Source organism: Phalacrocorax carbo, chromosome 1 (assembly GCF_963921805.1).
Source record: "Phalacrocorax carbo chromosome 1, bPhaCar2.1, whole genome shotgun sequence".
Taxonomy (NCBI): Eukaryota; Metazoa; Chordata; class Aves; order Suliformes; family Phalacrocoracidae; genus Phalacrocorax; species Phalacrocorax carbo.
Genome location: NC_087513.1, coordinates 62,985,409 through 62,992,131, shown reverse-complemented (window position 1 = coordinate 62,992,131; position 6,723 = coordinate 62,985,409). Strand labels below are relative to the sequence as shown.

Below are 6,723 nucleotides of genomic sequence, written 5' to 3'. Positions count from 1 at the left end.
CAGTGGTCAGTAACCTGCTCACTTTCATCCACTGTCTTATCCACATCCGCAGCAGTCATGTGATGGGAACAGCACTCTGAAGTGTGCTTATCAAGGAAAGACTGTTATCTCTGATTTTCAAAGCTTGAAGCATATAGAATGGGTGGGAGCTGCAGAAGGACTTGTGTCTCACACACAATCTCACCACAAAAGCAAGTGAAAGACATGAAGAAATGGGTGTTGGTGGGGACTCAGTCTCGGAGAGGGGCCCCAAGGCAAGAGGGTGGGAGGGGGAAGGCTATGTGTTAATTTTCCATTCATTCCTGTGTCCAGGGCTAAGCAGGAAAAAAGTTCTTCATCTCCACCTCCATTTCTGATTTTTCACCTTGGGCATCTGGTCATTCGTAGCTCAGTAGGTTTAATTTGCTGACCTGACATAAACATATCCATCTTTCATGTTGGTCCTGGCTTAAACTTAGTAGAAACAGAAATAAGAGTGGAAAATAACCTAGCTGGCCACTACAGACAATGACACTGAACTAGTTTAGGAGAAGAGGAAGGTGAGCACTGGTAAGTGGAAGCTCTCCAGCTACTCAAGTTGGTCCACAACTAAACAGCAAAACGGTGGGTGGGTGTCTGTGGACGTGTAAGCATGGACATGCATGCAGCAGTGGAGGAGCTCATCAATGCTCCTTGCTGTGTTCAGCTTTCTGCAGGCATCGGTGCGAGGAGGCAGCTCATGGGAGAGGTTTACCTTCATCTCTAGAGAGGCTTGGGATGGATCCTCCGGCCAGACAAGGAAAGGAGAAAGACCTCTGGCAAGAAAGGTGAGACCCCTCTAGGGCAGGGGCAGGGCAGGAGAAGCCCCTCCTGGGAGAGGGGCAGGTGTGGATGGAGGCTGGAGGGCTTCCTGCCCCTGCAGCTTGCTCTTCCCATGCCAGCCCTGCTCCATCTGCTGGCAAGAACAATGCGGAGCCTTCAGCATTGTTCTTGCCCTCCAGGATCCAGCTCCTCCTGCGGCTTCCCCAGCCCAATTTCCCTCCATGGCCTCATTTAATCTGCCACAAGGGCCAAGGGTGGTTCTTTGGCAGGCCAAAGGCTCTGCCAAGAGCAGAGCCTTTCCCAGGCAGAGGAGGGAGAACAACCCTTTCTTTTGGGTCACAGGATGAGGAACTGCCCTCTCATGAGCTTCCCTCTACTTTTGCTTCTAACGTGTCATCAAGGTTACAAAGGAGCAAATTAAGTATCGTGCACATTACATATTCGCCATCTGATCTACTGGTTGAGAACCTGATTTTGCTGCTCACTTGTGGTCAGTCAAGCCCCAGTGAAAATGTCCTGGAAATCCCCCGAGAGTGAGTGGCAGGGTGGGATACTGCTGGTGACAGGGTGAGATGGCTGCATCAGCTCCTCTCTCAGCAAGTGCCCAGGAAACCAGGGTGCAGCTGTGAAAGGTATTCAGGGAAAACATGAGCACTTTGGCTCTCTGGTTTGCTGCTCAGCACTTTGCAAGGTTAATGTTTTGGCTTTACCTCCATTTTCCCCTTGCTTACTAGGTGTTTAAGAGAACATGCTGAGGAAAGCTCTGGTCTTTTCAAAATAAAGAAGCAACACAGAAAGCTTTTGCCATGAATGAATTGCACTGCAGACTTGACTCACTGCGCGAGGAGACGCAGGCTGGAGCCCCAGTGCCGTGCTCTGCTGTGCTGTGCTGTGCAGGGGTTTTAAGAAAGCTCCCCTGTGAAAGGCAGTGGGATTTTTAGCTCTGGCATCATTGGCACTAAATCTTTTTTCCTCTTGTCCTGCCTTCTGCTATTGGGAAATCAGCTGCACCTGAATTTTGCTTCTCGTTTCCATGTGGGAAAAGCATCATGTTCATCCTCCTGCGGTCCTTACAGATGGCATCTCTTTCAGCTCTGCATTAGAGGCGGTCAGGTGAGTGGGGTGGGCTGAGGTTCCCCACGTCAGCCGTTCCCTTGGGGAGGGAAGAAGGGCAGCCAGTGTCAGACCAATGTTTACAGAAAGTTTAGTCTCCAGTGGATTTCCCTGCTCCAACAAAACAATAGGAGGGTCTGGTGCTATATTATCCATGCTTCCTCTTTATTCAGATTTTATCTGTGAATTCTTGCAAATAATAGATGACTGAGACCATTATTGTTCTGGGAAATAGGAAGATGAAAACATTAGACAGACCGTAGCAATTTCAATGGACTTATTCATGGTGTATTTAGTTATGCAAGTCTTTGCAGAGTCAGGAACTAACAGAATACCTGTTGGAATAAGTAATAATCCTGTGTGTTCACAAAAGCAGCTCTCTTACAGCTCATTTTTAATAAGACATACTGCCTCAGCTGACCAAATGCTAGAGAGTCTAGAACAAAAAAGAAGAAAACAAACATAGGTAGACTCCTTATGGCAGACGATCTTAGGAAGCAATCCATTCCAGGTCTTCTATGTCTCTGCTTTAGTACAGGCATTCTCGATGTAAATTGTATGCCATTGATTAATAGATCTTCTATCAATTGAACTTGAACTGAAGTCAAAAGAACATACTCTTTCTTTTTTCATTTTTTTTTTCTTTTCTAAACCTGCATTAAAAAGATTATTCAGAAATCTTGGAATGAAAAGTGCTAGGTCAAAACTCACATTTTTCTAGCAAGTCTATGAAAACTTACTTTTAAAAGTTGTATACTGTAGAATCTCAATTATCCTGGAAGGCTTATCGGGTTATGGCTTAAGTATGCTATTCATGTGCTGCCAGCTTGTTCTAGAAGTATAAGATGGGCTTTAGTGCCTTGCAAAACAGCTAAACTCTTCCCTGGGCCAGACGGAGTCCAGAAGCAGTTCAGTGGTTTGACGTGAGTGAAGAAGCCCTGCAGCTGCCTGCCAGCCCTGCGCAGAGCTGGGCTGTGCCTCAGTGTTACACGCCACGGAGCCACGTGCGTCCTCTGCAGCTCTGGCAGGACTTTGTGTCTGCCTCCACATCACATCACGAGCTCTGGGAAGTCTTCATTTAGGAACATTGCCGTACAGCTGCACAGAGCTGGCTTTGGCATGGCACTGTGTGGAAGGTAAGAAGTCTTCATAGGTACCACCTGCCTGTCTGTGGACTAAAACCTCCTGCATCACTCATGTATTATTATTTTCCATTATCTAGGACCTTACATTCTCCTCTTCACAAACAGAGGAGCTGTTTGTATATCCATGAGCTTAATACCTACTGGTCTTGGAAGAACTCCCCTGGCTCGTTGTACATTAACATTGCTCACATTTTTGATGCATATACAATTAATAAAAGTTGGGCAAAGCTTCAAAGCTTTGACTATACTCTGGACAGATTACGAATTTTATGTTCTCCAAGAAGTATTGTTAAAATTTGCTACCCACAAGGACTAATTACTAAGGAGATTTTGCTCTGAAAGGAGAGCTTTCCTCTGCACAGCCTTCCCGTTGGTGTTAGAAAAACAAACTTTCCCAGTTAGGTAAATAGGACCATGTTCCCGAAGGTTTTTTGTGTGTCTCATGGAATTTAGTGTTCCTATTGATCTCCCAAATTCAGGACAGCAGTGATTGTGTGAGAAACTTCACTTCCAGTTTCCAAAAGAAATGCTTAGCTTTTGGGAGGAAATGCCCATGGTAAAATGGAAAAGACAAGGTAAAAAAGCACATGCAGTGTAGGCTCACCTTGCACAAGTTCATTGATTCAGGCAAAGGTATCTTGTGAACTGAAAGACTGAACGGTGCATTCAGAATGCAACTAACTCAGAAGAAAGCAGGGTTAGTGTGAAATGTACGTCCAGCACAGGAGAGGGGAGTTACGCAACTGAAGCTACTCTGCAGCAGCTCCCAATGTGGATAAGCCCTTAATTACTTCTAAAATCTCACTATTACTAAGCCATGCTTATAATTTCTAGAGGCCTCGAGTTTCTGGAACAACTGGAGTATGAGATTCAATTGCATTCACTTCAGTGGAGGATACAGTTAAGTATGGGCACGTTCGTAGGCTTGAGGCCAGTCATTAACTAATTGGTGTATGGGAACATTTAAGTTTTTCCCATCTGATTTTGCAAAGTTATTTGGCAATACTTGCTTATGAGCCTTTTTTTTTCTTTTGATTTTTTCCCCTTCTCTTCCCAGCAAACCAAATGCCTGCCAGAATCAGAAATTAGTGTGTACACTAACTTCATATTTTCCCCTTGCTGTAGGCAAAAATATTTGCCGAGTTTTACTTTTTTATACATATACATGTACATGTGTATACACGTACAAACACATGTACATATACATACATATAAAAATATGTACATATGTACGCATGCTTTTCTCGTTTAAACAATAGGTTTCAGAGTGTTTGTTTCCTTTGCAGCCCGCGAAGCCTCCCTCCCCCGCAAGGGCAGGCCGGGGGGGGGACTGCGGCGGTGGAGCCCCGGAGGAACTACAACCCCCAGAGCGGGTGGCGAGGGGCGGCCGGGGGGGAGAAGGGCGGGGGGGCGCGGGGGCTTCTGGGAGTTGTAGTCCCGCGGGCTCGGCCCCGCCGCCGGGCCGAGGGCAGCTTTCCAAGCACCTGTCTGTGCCGTGGGAGGCAGCGATGACTCCGCTCCCCACCGCTCGCCTCGGGGTGCTGCAGGGCAGCTGCCTGCTAGCAGCCTGACCAGGAACCGGTGGAGGAAGCAGAGGGAGAAATCTAAAGGTAAGAATCTCCTAGTATCTGCTGTGGAGTTGGTGGAGGAAGGGGGCTGTAAGTCCGGGTGCCCCCTCCCTGGTCCTCGTCGCCCCGTGCTTTTGGCTGGGAGGTTTTGCCATGTCGCTCCCGTGGCACATCGTTGGGCAAGTCGCCTGGGTTTGGGCTGGCTTGCGGAAACGTCCGTGGCATCAGCACGTGGGACCGGTCGTGTAGGGGTGTCATTCTCCCTCCTTTATGGAAGGGTTGGCGGGAATAAGTAATCACTTAATCCTAGAAGAAGGTGCGGGAAGGAATCCCACTCCCTACAGGGACTGGAAATGTTTCTCTAGTGAATAAGGGTCTTGTTACATCCAGCTTCTTGCTGAATTTAATCTTGCTTTTAAAATTATTTTTATTTTCTTTTTCCTTTTAAGGTGACTTTCTAGGTCTTAGTACAGAGAAATAGCCAAATACAAATTTTGCATAAGTGGCTGCAACAGGCTGTGCCTGTGTACGTTTCCTCGTTCCGGTGTTTCTGCTGTTTGCTGAACTGAAAGTCTCAGGCTGTGCAGATCACTTCAGTGAAAATCCTTGGACATGCTCTGGTTTCATGCTGCTGCTTAATAAAACAGAGCAGCAGTCAGGATAGCGCAGGGAGGAGAAACAGCTTTGTGTGGGTCAGGTAAAATGCTCCTGCACATTTTGGCTGTGATCCTCTGACCAATAGCTGCCTGGGATGCTGCCGGTACTTACACCCGAGTGTAAATTTGCCAGAGAGTTTTGGGAAATTCTTTGCACGAGGATGCTCTGCAAGCCTTCTGGGGCTGAATGTAATCATGTGGTGATCCCCAATGCACAGGGACTGGGTTCAGTGACAGAGTTATACCCTGATGGTTCTCTCCTACAAGTAGTTTACTAATTATGGTGAAGACTGCAGATTTGCTGTCTGCTCTACTTGCAGCCAGTGACACTGGTTCTCAGCCGCTGCTTGCGGGGAGGGACAGCAAGCAGTGGGCATGCTGAAGGCTGCGGGAGTACAGTAGAAGTTTTTAGCTAAGGCTACTGATGCAAAGCCCTGTGTGAATGAAAAAAGTGGAGGCAAAGACAGGAGTCAATCCAAGTAAAGGTCTCACCCAAGAGAAGATGCAAGAGACAGTTCTCAGTTCTGCTGGAAATTGCGTTGCCCTTTTAATGGTAATAAAGTAGCTTTGCTGTTAATCTCCACAGATGCTGCCAAATGATGAACAGGTCTGGACAATGAGGCAATTCCCATCTTGCTCGGAGAGTTGGCACCTCTGGGTCAACATCGAGGTACAGCTCTTGGGCGTGTTGGGTTTATGCACCCTGAGCACCAGGGCTGCTGTCATACAGAAAGGCAGAGAGCAGAAAGCTAATGAGCAGGTGTCCTTCATGAATCAAACACGCAGAAATGTTAAACACAGTGCCCTTGAATGGTTACCCACAAGGAGGGGATATACATCTAAAATGAGGATGCTATAGCTAATGTTAGAGGTGTTGGTAAGAATTGCTAAACTTTCTGTGAATTAATCCATTACCTTAAAAAAAAAAAACCCAGCTGCTGTAGTGGGGAGGTTTTGTGGGCTGCTTTTCACCTGAAGTTTTTCATACACCTCGTAGACTTCTGGCATATCTGATGTTCTCCCTGTTTACAGCATTAGAGACATTGCTAATATGTAGGTAATAGAAAATAATTTATGGGGTCAGTGGCACTGAATCTGAAAACATTCCCTACACATTCAAGAAACTTTTCCAAATGTGAGCAGCACTAATATAAAAAACAGAGACCATATCTGTGTGCAGCCTCGCTGAGTTCTGGATATTTCCCTGTGCACTGACACCACATATGCCAGCTTAACCCAGGCAATGGCAGCCGCTGCAGGACTAGCAGCTCTGTCTTCAGAGCAGCAGCATGGCCAGGGATGCCGCTGAAACCCTGGGGGAGGGAGGAGGAGGATGGTGGTGGTGGTGGGACCTCCTGTTGCGCTGAGCCCCGTGCGGGCAGCAGCAGGTGAGGGCTGTGCCAGAAAAATGCATGGACCTCCCTACTCCACCTTTCCCTA

General features: G+C 47.2%; 1 protein-coding gene across 3 annotated transcripts in view; it reads left to right on the top strand.

Moving 5' to 3' along the window:
* Positions 1-4,523: 4,523 nt before the first annotated feature.
* Positions 4,524-6,723, top strand: part of TBXAS1 (thromboxane A synthase 1) — a 246,993-nt gene continuing 244,793 nt past the window's right edge. For 2 of the 3 annotated variants that reach the window (XM_064456593.1, XM_064456602.1), the window contains exons 1-2: positions 4,525-4,669; positions 5,870-5,953. The gene's annotated coding sequence lies outside the window, so the exon portion shown is untranslated. Of the gene's footprint in view, positions 4,670-5,869; positions 5,954-6,723 lie in introns of all 3 variants that reach the window. The other variant, XM_064456647.1, reaches the window with a different exon arrangement.